Raw genomic sequence first — 13660 nt, 5'->3', positions numbered from 1 at the left:
ATACTCATAATTGATTATTGTGTAGGTTGTTTACGAACTCCGAAATCCGTTAGGAATCATATAGGTGTTGCCTCACCGGCGTTGACAAACCGGAAACCGTAGGAATTGTATTTCGCAGGTACAAGTAAAGGAGCAAAACCCACCAGCCACGCGGGGTGCCCCTATCAATACGCGGGGCGTACAGGAGAAAATTCTGCAAAATATGTTCCAGGAGCTCAATTACACGAGGCGTGCTTCAACCCACGCGAGGCGTCAGAGGCATGGTTCAAACAATAAAAATTCAGGAGCTCAATTACGCGAGGCGTGCTTCAACCTACGCGAGGAGTGGCTATGACAAAACAGTCTGATTCTGATCCACGCGCAGACAATTATCAACGGAATATGCACCACGCGGGGTGCCTGCTTGGCCACGCGAGGCGTGTCCATGACATCAGGCCTGAATTTGACCCACACACAGTCAATTATCAACGGAATAGGTCATCCACACGGGGCGTCTGCCTGGCTACGTGGGGCGTGGTCCGAATAACAAGAACAATACTTGATCTGTTTGAAGAAATTGTCAACGGAATGGGCACCATGCGGGGCGCCTGCCTGGCCACGCGAGGCGTGTCCTGGGAAAAATACAGAAACTATGCAACTTATATATTTACAATTTTACCCCCAAGTTTGTGTATAAGTAGGAGTGATTAGCACCCATTTCAGGCATTCAATTTCTCATGTATTAGAGTTCCTCACACCTTGAGAGCTTATGCATTCTTCCCGTTACTCCACCGAAGTTCCGCTCCACCCACATTCACCAATCTCGAGAGTTCAACCTTCAAGCCCCAAGAGACGATTTTGAGTCCGGTTAGCTAGTCTTAAGGGCTGATTCTTCTTCCCTTTTACTTGTTAATTAGTTTGTACTCTATCCATGTACTAGGCTTGATTGTATCCCGTATTTTCGTATTCCACAGTTATAATACATGATTTACGATTCCGTTTTCACTATACGTGTTAATGTTTATTGCTTGCTTTGATACTCATAATTGATTATTGTGTAGGTTGTTTACGAACTCCGAAATCCGTTAGGAATCACATAGGTGTTGCCTCACCGGCGTTGACAAACCGGAAACCGTAGGAATTGACAAGACACGGAACTTACGGGCCCTAGTTTCTGATCCTAAGTATTAGAGTCGCCTTAAGGGGAAATCACGACTCTAAGAACCTCACGGAGTTGTTCGGTCTATTAATAGTCATATTTGCAAGAGTAAAACCAGTAATCGTTTATATTCCGTGTCATTTATCATAGGTTGTAACTTATCATCACCCGTATCATTCGAAGAGGGGCTCGAAACACATGAAAATTGTCTCACCCATAGTTTAGGAGTAGTTTATAGTTGTTACCCAACCACTAAAGTATTCACCGCTTAAATAACGTGTAAAACCGAGTCGTCTAATACTTGTAGTTATAAATCCCGCGGATTCGATACCCGGTCTTAACCGGATTATTACTTGATACGACGGGGTACACTTTCCCCTACGTTGTAGCATCTAGTAGAGTCTAAGCATTTAGAGAGATCATATCCATAGCCCTAGCACACACTCATCATTATATTTCATCACTCTACCGAATACGCATCAATAAGTAGTCTACTTATTTGATTCATCAGTTCACTTTCGATCAAGAAATATAATAAACCACATAGAGAATGACAGCCACCATGTCTTTGGTTTATAATATTGATCTGCAATTGGTAAGAGACAATGAGAGATCATCCACTAGGGTTCACATCTCCTTGAGACGACTGGAATAATTCGTATCAGTTAGGGACAGTAATTGTTTGCTAGAACCAACTTACGGTCATTGGGCTTCAGGTCCATGACTTACTGAGGATGGACCCTTAGGATCATGCACACAGAACTGCAGGAATGAAACATAATCATTAAATACATGTAATGTATTTAATCGGAAAGAACATGTTAATTAATTGTCAATTAATTAACAATAGAGAGTAATTGTTTTTGTGTTAAATAACAAGTTAATCAATTTAGTATTTAAATTGATTATAGTTAATGAATAAATTTTCTAATTTAATTAATTAACCAATTCATTAATTAGATTGCATCGAATAATTTATTTTTATTTTTTTTGGTAGGAAAAAGTTTAGGTAAGGGTAGGTCTACCCACTCCCAAGATCGAATAATTTATTAATGGAACTCATAATGCAATTTTAGTTCTTTTGGACATTAATTACAATTGTGGATTATTCTGATTAAACCAAATTAGTATGATTGAATTAAATAAATATTCTAGGGTTTTATTTATGAGATTGTATTAATTAGGAGTTAATTTGTAATAAACCAAAATTAAACTAAACCTAGTTAGGAAAGGTGTTTGAGGTGCAATTAAAAAATTATTCCAACCCTAACCCATATACTGAGATTTTCGGCCAGCCCTTTTGCTCCCTAATCTCTGTGTTCGTCGATTATGTTATTGATTCGGCTATCACCGTTTTCGTTCCATTTGATTTGGTGCACGAGCCCTTTGGAGAATCACGTGACTTATGGATTTCTTCAGTAGTCTCTAGAAGAGGCATAACCCACAATTTTTTGATTTTTCTCAAGAAAAGCATTTTAAGGTTTAATCTGTGGCAGTCTAACACGGTCTACAGATTCTATAAATTTGAAATGGTAGCTTTTTCTGCTACGCTTCGTTATTTTTCTACGATGAATCCCCAACAGTGGTATCAGAGCTACGACTCGTTAGATTGATTAGTATATCTTTATGTTTAATTAATTGATTTTTTTTGTGATTAATTGATAAGTGGAACTGAAGAAGTGTATGACCATACCCTTGTTCAAGTTTTGAAACTGAGTTTAATTATTATATGTTTATGTTTGATTAATTGATTTTTCTGTGTTGGAAAAAAATTAAAACAAAATATATGTTTTCTGACTTGGATTCAGGATTCAAGGGTGAACTGATGAATATCGAGATCAGGGCATAAGTTTTTGAATCCGTGTGGTTAGGTCGGGGTGCCGTGACGGCACTGGTATCTTTGGGACTGTTCGACCAGCCCCTGATTATAATTTTCATGAAAGAAAAAGGTAGAGTTTGTATTAGAAAATAATGTTACAATAAGAGAAAGAATTTAAAGTTTACTTTTTTTAGTATAACTATTTTGATCTATATCAATCAAGGTTGCCTTGACTTCTTAAGGGTCTCAAATCGGCTAACCTAGGGATCTCGGTGTGCTTGACTAGCCTCAAACCGAGTAAGCAGATTAGTTAAAGAACATTGATCTATTACCATTCCAATCAAAATTCAACCGAAAAGTGGATTTTTTAAAACGCCAAGAAAATAGGAAAAGATACACGCTTGTGCTGCTAACCTTTTCAGTTATTCGTTGAATAACTAATTTGCCAGTTGCCTAAACAATTAGTTAGTTCCTAACGTCAAACTCAGTTGGAATATTGTTACTTATTTTATCTCATTGCATTTGATACTGTCGGAAATAAGATTTTTACAGTTTTTCTATACTCATATCACATGTAAAAAGTTTTTGGACTCCTAAAAAGCAATTCCAAATGCGAATAGACAGAATAATATTTTTTAACCAAATTTGTTTAGATTCACCACAAGTACATGGAATAGAAGGCTGTAAACTGTTATTTCATCCCAAATTCGTTTAAGCCTTAGAAAATAAGCGGATATAGTGAGACTTCCCTGAATAATCTCGTAGAGTTCTTGTTTCAAATGAAACAATTGGAGGCCATTCTTCTATGCAAATCATTGTTCTCCTTCCTCCAAAGTGCATGAGCAGAAGTTGCATACATGAAGCAAAGTGCTACATCTTTCTCCATTGAATTTATTTTCCATGAGAACACTAAACTATCAAGTGCACACCATCTCTTATAATCTATTGCTGATTTTGGTAGTTTTAGATCATCCTCTATGATGAACATCAGCTTCCTCTTTGCTTTGTACGCATGAATCATAGAATGACTTTACATTATATAATCGCTATTTCTAGCTAAAAGTCCAGTAACTAGAATGATTCGTAGATTATCATTAGATAAATGATTTATGAATGACGAGCTCTAGATCTCCTTCTCTGTTGGATCGAATGAAATGTTAGATTTCTTGTCGTCATCGTTTTGACAAGAAAACATGTTTTGATACATTTAGATTTACTGAAGAATTATGAGTTTTGGCATCGATTTATAGTGAAGTATCACAAGTTAAATATAGAGAAATAAACTTAATCCGTTATTTTTAGAGTTAATGTCTCAAAATAAGATACAAACTTGTTTATTTTGCATTGGACCAGTTAATTTGTTAATTTGTTAACTCTAGATTCTTAACTTTAGAAAACCAATTTGGTAACAGTTAATTAAATAGATTGATGGCAAAGTCCCACAAATAATAAGTAAATCTAATTAAATAGTATATATATATATGAAAATATGCGGGCACTATGAAAATATGTGTGTGGTCTATATCTCTAGTATATGTGCAGTAGTGTTGAATGTACAACGGCAATACTTGTATAGTCACAGATAGATGCATGTATGTATTGATGTAGCTCAATATGGGACTGGACCGATCTGTTCTAGAAGGATTCATGGTGGACGTCTCATTGATCTTTCTATATGTAGAACTCTATTATCTCCAGACCTGATTTCATTATAGTAAACGATGTGGAATTTGGTTCACTTTAATATACGCCTAACATGTCCCTAACAGGATGCAAAATATGGTTATGTTGGGTGAATCGGTGAACACATCGTTGTAGATAAGTGAAGTAAAGGAATTACCACTTACCTAACGGTGAGCTGATATCACTGGCCACTTGATAAGTGGAACTGAAGAAGTGTGTGGCCATGCCCTGATAAGTAGTCTACTTATTTGATTCATCAGTTCATTTTCGATCAAGAAATATAATAAACCACATAGAGAATGACAGCCGCAATGTCTTTGGTTTATAATATTGATATGCAATTGGTAAGAGACAATGAGAGACCATCCACTAGGGTTCACATCTCCTTGAGACGACTGGAATAATTCATCTCAGTTAGGGACCGTAATTGTTTGCTAGAACCAACTTACGGTCATTGGGCTTCAGGTCCATGACTTACTGAGGATGGACCCTTAGGATCATGCACACAGAACTGCATGAATGAAACATAATCATTAAATACATGTAATGTATTTAATCGGAAACAACATGTTAATTAATTGTCAATTAATTAACAACAGAGAGTAATTGTTTTTGTGTTAAATAACAAGTTAATCAATTTAGTATTTAAATTGATTATAGTTAATCAATAAATTTCCTAATTTCATTAATTAACCAATTGATTAATTAGATTGCATCGAATAATTTATTAATGGAACTGATAATGCAATTTTAGTTCTTTTGGACCTTAATTACAATTGTGGATTATTCTGATTAAACCAAATTAGTATGATTGAATTAAATAAATATTCTAGGGTTTTATTTATGAGATTGTATTAATTAGGAGTTAATTTGTAATAAACCAAAATTAAACTAAACCTAGTTAGGAAAGGTGTTTGAGGTGCAATTAAAAAATTATTCCAACCCTAACCCATATACTGAGATTTTCGGCCAGCCCTTTTGCTCCCTAATCTCTGTGTTCGTCGATTATGGTATTGATTCGGCTATCACCGTTTTCGTTCCATTTGAGTTGGTGCACGAGCCCTTTGGAGAATCACGCGACTTATGGATTTCTTCAGCCGTCTCTAGAAGAGGCATAATCCGCAATTTTCTGATTCTTCTCAAAAAAAGCATTTTAAGATTTAATATGCGGCAGTCTAACACGGTCTACAGATTCTATAAATTTGCAATGGTAGCTTTTTCTGCTACGCTTCATTATTTTTCTATGATGAATCCCCAACAGTGGTATCAGAGCTACGACTCGTTAGACTGATTAGTATATCTTTATGTTTAATTAATTGATTTTTTTTGTGATTAATTGATAAGTGGAACTGAAGAAGTGTATGACCATACCCTTGTTCAAGTTTTGAAACTGAGTTTAATTATTATATGTTTATGTTTGATTAATTGATTTTTCTGTGTTGGAAAAAAATTTAAAACAAAATATATGTTTTCTGATTTGGATTCAGGATTCAAGGCTGAACTGATGAATATCGGGATCAGGGCATAAGTTTTTGAATCCGTGTGGTTAGGTCGGGGTGCCGTGACGGCACCGGTATCTTTGGGACTATTCGACCAGCCCTTGAAATTCATTGGGACTGTAGATCCCAATATGCATCAAATTTTGTGAAAAGGGAATAAAAGAACTCATTTATTAGATGCAATAAATACATGTGTTGAAAAAAAAAGAGTTAGGTAAATGAAATTCGGATTGGGGTAGAGCAATCCGCACTCAATTTGTGGAAGGGAGGGTTTCGTTACGTAGTTAATAGTTTTTTCGATTGAGAAAAGCAACAGAAGATTCTTGTAGCTAAATGGTTAGGTATGATGTGCATTGAGTATGTAGGACCAAGTTTGATCCTTGGTTTCTCCATAAAAACGTTTTATTTCTCGATTTAGCATTCAATATTGAGCAATAAAAGTCTTCATATTTGAAATTCAAGTTCAATTTTTTTTTGTTTTCCAATTTAATGAAACTTAAGAAATAAATCAATTATGAAGTAAAGAGGAACACAAACATCAATTCAAAAATTAACCGAGTAATATTAATGAAATCGAAATCAAGTTGTTAGTCGAAATCAGCAAGAAAAATCCATTAACGATTGAGGGACAATGATGAATTTTCCGGCCACCGCGATGAATTTTCTGATGAATTTTCCAGATTTAATAAATACAATAAGAAAACGTTTTCTTCATGGACATATACAAACACGAAACTGAAGGATGAATTTTCCGACCACCGCGATGAATTTTCCGGCCACCGCGATGAATTTTCCAGATTAATCTGTTTGGAGATGAGTATTAATAAAGAAGAAGACTAATGAAGAAGAATGAGTAATTAAGAAGAGAGAGAAAAATGCAATTTACAAGATAAGTCATTTATTATGATATTAATTACATTAAATGATCAGACCATTGGATCAAAATCAATGGTTGAGATTTTGCATCCATTTAGGGGTCTGGATGGTTACTGATACCATTAAGAACAACTATATATCTATATATATATATATATATATAGGGAAGGGATCAAGTGAGAACCTTCTCTTAGGTGAGGACACTCAAAACTACATCGTTTTGAGTATAGAAATCAATAAAAATCAATAAAAACCACTAAATGCTGCTAGTGGGAGTTGAACTTAGCACTTCTCTTCTACACTCCACTCTACTTACCACTCAAACAATTGCTTCTCTTGTGCATTATATCACGCGCTGCTTAATATACCATTGTGCTAGTAGCTTCTATTGTTTAATATTTGACGCATGCACTTATTAATATCGTTATTAATAGAAAAAATATAAATGTGCATAATAATAAATTATTAATAGAAAAAAATCCAAGAACATGCTCCAATTTCTTATTTATTTAATTCCTTTATATTTTTATAATTTATGTTATATAAGAAAATATAATTTTTAAAACATATATTTTAACTTTTAAAACACGAACTATGAAGTTTAGAACGTACGACATATTTTTTAGAACATATGTTATGTTTTTTAGAACATGTGTTATGTTTTTTCGAACATGAGTTATAAATTATATTATAGAACAAATGAAAAAACGATCCAGATATCTACTAATTTTTTTAGAACATTATACTTAATTTTTGGAACACAAACTATATATTTTTTAAAACATACGTTATAACATATATTTTAACTTTTAAAACACGAACTATGAAGTTTAGAACGTACGACATATTTTTTAGAACATACGTTGTATTTTTTAGAACATGTGTTATGCTTTTTCGAACATGAGTTACAAATTATATTATAGAACAAATGAAAAAATGATCCAGATATCTACTGATTTTTAAAAAAAATTATACTTAATTTTTGGAACACAAACTATAAACTTTAGAACATACGTTATGTTTTTTAGAACATACGTTATGTTATTTAGAATGTGAGTTTTTTTTTAACAAAAAAAAATGGTCCATGTATTTACTATTTTTTTAAAACATTATCTTAATTTTTATCACACAAATTATAAAGTTTACAACATATGTAACAATATTTCGAACATCGTCCTTAACATTTTAAAACATAAATTACAAAAATATAGAGGAATTAAATAAATAAGAAATTAGAGCATGTTCTTGGATTTTTTTCTATTAATAATTCATTATTATGCACATTTATTTTTTTTTCTATTAATAATTCATTATTATGCATATTTAATCGATATTAATAAGTGCATGCATCAAATATTAAACAATAGAAGGTAAAAGGGCACTTGTATATTAAGCAGCGCGCGACATAATATACAAGAAAAGCAATTTGCTTAGTGGTAAGCAATGTGGAGTATAAATGAAGAGGCCATGGTTCAAACCCCACTTGTAGTAGCTTTTTTTTTAATTTTCATACTCAAACGACGTAGTTTTGAGTGTTCTCACTATAAGGAAGTATCCTCACCTAAAAAAGGGTTCTCACAAGAGCCATCTCATATATATATATATATATATATATATATATATATATATATATATATATTGTATGTAATTTAATAATTATTACTTTATATTTTCATTGGGCCATTAAGGATTTAAATATTTTTTATTACTTAATGCATTTAGCAAGGTTATTACTTTAGTTCATTGGCCCAAGTCGGGACCGGAAGAATTTATTATATAATCGAGGTTATTACTTTATCGAATATTCATTTATCGAGGTTTAACTGTATAGCACTTTTTAGGGAAATGTAAAAGATATAAATGTCCTAGCTAGGGTTACAATTAACTAAGAGTGATAGAGGTAATATATGAATGAAATGCCAAAATGGCACTTAGGTAATTAAAACTATAGGAGAAACAATAAAGTAAAAATAGCATAATTTTAAATAAGAGGTGTAAGAGATTGGGGCAGTCATGATCCCCATGTCCCTTAATCTTGTTTGTCTTGTTCTTGGGCTAAAATCTGGTTCGTCGTCGCTAAAGATCAGCATTCCATCGCAAAAAGAGAAATTCATGTCGCTGAAAATGGGTATTATCGTCGCCAAAGAAGGTCCACACGGCGTGTGGCCACATTCACACAGCGTATGGCTGAGAAATTCCTCGGCAGACACTTTTGGTAACAGCCCACACGCATATTTTCATAGTACCCGCATATTTTCATATATATATATATATATCTATACTATTTAATTAGATTTACTTATTATTTGTGTGACTTTTCCATCAATCTATTTAATTAAATGTTACCAAATTGGTTTTCTAAAGTTAAGAATCTAGAGTTAACAAATTAACAAATTAAGTGGTCCAATGCAAAATAAACAAGTTTGTATCTTATTTTGAGACATTAACTCTAAAAATAACGGATTAAGTTTATTTCTCTATATTAAACTTGTGATACTTCACTATAAATCGATGCCAAAACTCATAATTCTTCAATAAATCTAAATGTATCAAAACATGTTTTCTTATCAAAGAACGAATCTTTATAATGTAATTATTATCTTCTTTTTAATTATGAAATATTTCTAAGGGGCAGGTTTTATATCACTTCATTAAATTTAATTTGATTTTATTTTACAGGTTATTGGGATTATTTACGTGTTTGTAGTGGTGGCATCAGTCGATGTGGGTATATCGGCACAGGCCAAGGCTCGACCAATGCAATACTCTGCCTTAAATTGCCGGAAGCATAGCGCACTTCTGACAGATTTTGGTGGAGTTGGCGACGGAAAAATAATGAACACAAAAGCATTTACTACAGCTATGGAGAAGATGAGTCAATTTGAAAAAGATGGAGGTGCTGAACTTAGCAGGGAAATGGTTAACTGGTGCTTTCAATATCACTATTAGTCATTTCACTCTTTTTCTTGAAAAAGATGCTATTATTCTGGCCTCTAAGGTATTGTCTTTGAGATTCTATTATGAAATATAAATACTGAATGGTCCAAAACCCGTTCAATTAATGTCAATTATAGAAAGCTTGAAGCATTATTTCTCTTTTGTTTTTTAGAATGAGGCAGATTGACCTGTAATTGCACCATTGCCCTCCTATGGCAAAGGAAGAGAATCAGACGGTAGCAGGTTCAATTCTCACATCTCTGGTACAAATCTCACAAATGTAGTGATCACTAGTAATTCAAATTAAATTTTTTCGCTCCATATATATTTTTTTATAATTAAATAAGCATAAATAATAAAAATAATCATATTGAGATTAATGGATCATATTTGATTATAATTATATATTAGGTAACAATGGAACGATCGATGGTCAAGGTAAATCGTGGTGGGACAAATTCAAACAAAAGAAATTAAAGCATACTCGACCATATCTGATTGAGATAATGCATACTAATCAACTTCAAATCTCCAATATCACTGTCACCAACTCTCCTTCATGGCATATTCATCCCATTTATTGCAAGTATGTTTCACCAATTCATCATTTTCTTTTATTTTTTAATTAATTCAACCATTTGTTAGTTACTAATTAATGTTCATATAATAATTTTGAAGGAATGTGATTATCCAATGGGTGACGGTTCTTGCACCAGTTCTCGTCCCTAACACAGATGGAATTAACCCAAGTTTTCCCTTTAAAGTTCTATGAGTTTAATTCTAAAGAAATTTTTTTTATTTTGGTGCACAAATATTTGTTTCTGGCTTTGTCACTGATTAAAAATGATTTATATGCAGATTTGTGCACGAATATTCGGATCGAAGACTGTTTCTTACAATCAGGATATGACTGCATAGTAGTAAAGAGTGGATGGGATCAAAATGGTATGAAATACGGAATGCCATCGAAAGATTTAGTAGTAAGAAGTGAAGGAAAATAGACAAGTCTAGGCGCAACGGAATAATAAAATTTTATCTATTTCCCTTTTCCAAGATCTGTTAATTGTTATTTCATGTAAAAAGAGATAGAATAAAATACCTTTTTTGAAGAACTATCTACAGTTGCAAACGAAGTGCCTACAACTCTTAATCCGTGTATCACGAACAGCAAAAGAAACAACACAGAAAAGAATAACTAATCAGTAATCAACCTTAATAATAGCAATCAAAATGATTGCCTCTAACAGAAATCGATACGAGATCAAAGAGAGAGTAAGAAATAATGTAAATTAGCCGAGACGAAGACGGAATGGTTCATCCTCCTTTCTTATTGAGTTGATCGAAATATGGGATTAGGGAGTCTATTTATAGACTTCTCAAAACCCTAATCCTAGTTGTGTTAGGTAATTAATTAATTAGAATCTTATTCGGAATAGGATTACTAATTAGATAATTAAATAAACACTTTAATATTATCTAAATAATAACTAATTATATCTAGATAATTATTATTAATTAAATTAATAATTTAATTATTGTTAGGGATAATTAATTAGAGTTTCAATCACATAAAAACTTCTAATTAATATTATCAGATAATCCTTTAATTTAATTTATAACCATAATCTAATTATAATTATTAAATCAAACTAAATATCCTTATTTAATATATAAATTTCGACCCATGCACTATGTCTCACTAATTTACACTTTCGTCCTCCGATTCCAAGTCCCATATGCGACCCATGAGGTTCTTTATTGCCACTAGCCGTATATATCCTTTGAAATTATTCATCACGATTAATTCCAACATATATATAACGGAATACCGTCGCGAGCTGTTACTAGCAGAACCTATAATATTCCCCTAGAGCAATTAAGAAGTCAGGTTGATAACTGACATTAACCTTTCTGCATTAGGTACAGTATAATACGATCCTTCATCAACTATATCCTGTCGGTCAAATCCTCATAACCATGGAACGTGTCAAGGTTACATATAACGAAGAGTCTGGTTTTACTTGTACAGGTTGAATTCACTCTGAAAGATAAGTTAAGTGAAATATCGATTTCTACTCTTAACTCTATCACATTGCAAGGATTTCAGTTAATTTACCAGAAGCGGCCATTTGGATATATCTCCCACTTATCGGGAGTAATGAATGCTCAATCTGACATTAACTATTTTGCAATTACTTTGTGTGATACCCAACCCTGCTCTCACACACCCCAGGCTCTCACCTGTTGGATCGTGCTTGCACAGAATCAAAGTATCAGACTCCATAATCCAGAATCACTAATTAACGAATGTTTGAGTCTGAGGATTAGTTATACCTACTAATACCAATGAGATGAACAGTTGACACACTAGATAAATCAATCCATACTATTATCTCAAGTCGGGTCCCAATTCTAATGAACTCCTTCACCGGATCCATGTAACTGTCTAGATATCTGAATATCTAAAGCTTGTGAGATCAGCTTTCTGCCTCGACAGAAAACACTGTTACATGCAAGTCTCAACAAGTAATATGCCAACCCCTATAACAGATTACTTGACTTGGGTTAACTTTAAGTTTATTGATCTTTTTATAAAGTATAGTCTCACTTCATGCTTGTATGAACACTCTATAACTGTTTAAACAAACTTAGGATTACTTTTTTTATGAAAGATTTGTGCCTTTATATATAGTTACATTTTAATGCTATATATCTGATTAAACAAATGATTAAATAAACAATTTATTCATTAATATTCATATCCTAAAACACTTGTCTTTAGGACACTAAACTCCAACAAGAAGAGTAACCTGCATATCCCCGGATAGTGCAACCATAGCTCTTGGTAGCGAAATGTCTGGCGGAATAAAAAACGTCAGAATCGAAGATGTCACAGCTCTCAACACCCAATCTGCTGTTCGAATGAAAACAGCAATCGGGCGTGGTGGTTATGTTCGAGACATTTTTGTAAGAAAAGCGAGGCTCTATAATCAGTATTATGGGTTCTAGATGACAAGTTCTTACAATCAACACCCCGACAATGGATGGGATAGAAATGCGTTCCCAAACATTAGCCGAATTTACCATGACGATGTTATAGTGACGAATGTCACTATTCCGACGCGTATAAAGGGGATGAAGAACAATCCTTTTACTGATATTTGTATCTCTAATGTCAACATGAAATTGACAGCTAAACCTAAAAAACTGCTTTGGAATTGTGCCGATGTCATAGGAGTTGCAAGCAATGTTACTCCCAAACCTTGCTCTGCTTTCACCGAGAAACCTAACTTTAAGTGTCAATTCCCAAAGCTCACCATTGAAACTGTTCAGCTTAAAACCTGCTCCACTGGTGGCACTCCTTGAGCTTTTGCAATGACATGTCTATTACTATATTCATAACTAATATTGTATGCTAACAAATTTATTCACGAGACTTTTACATGGTTAATCTTCTTTTAACAATCCAATTCTTAATTCCTCTTCCTTTTTTTAAGAATAGATTGTGTTTGTGTTATTCTAAATTGCTAGTGCATAATTTTATTGGCAAAAGGCATATCATCAAGTTTCTCAATTTAACACATTGAGCCATATAGTGGTCATAATTACTCATATCAAGCCACTGGTTACCAAACAATATAGATGTTAATATAAAATTCGGCTAAAAAGATGTTATTCCTTTTGTTGGTATCTGAAATTGCATTTTAA

The sequence above is a fragment of the Euphorbia lathyris genome, chromosome 1 (assembly GCF_963576675.1).
Source record: "Euphorbia lathyris chromosome 1, ddEupLath1.1, whole genome shotgun sequence".
NCBI lineage: Eukaryota > Viridiplantae > Streptophyta > Magnoliopsida > Malpighiales > Euphorbiaceae > Euphorbia > Euphorbia lathyris.
The sequence above is the reverse complement of the archived record's forward strand: the minus strand, read 5'-3'. Positions refer to the sequence as shown.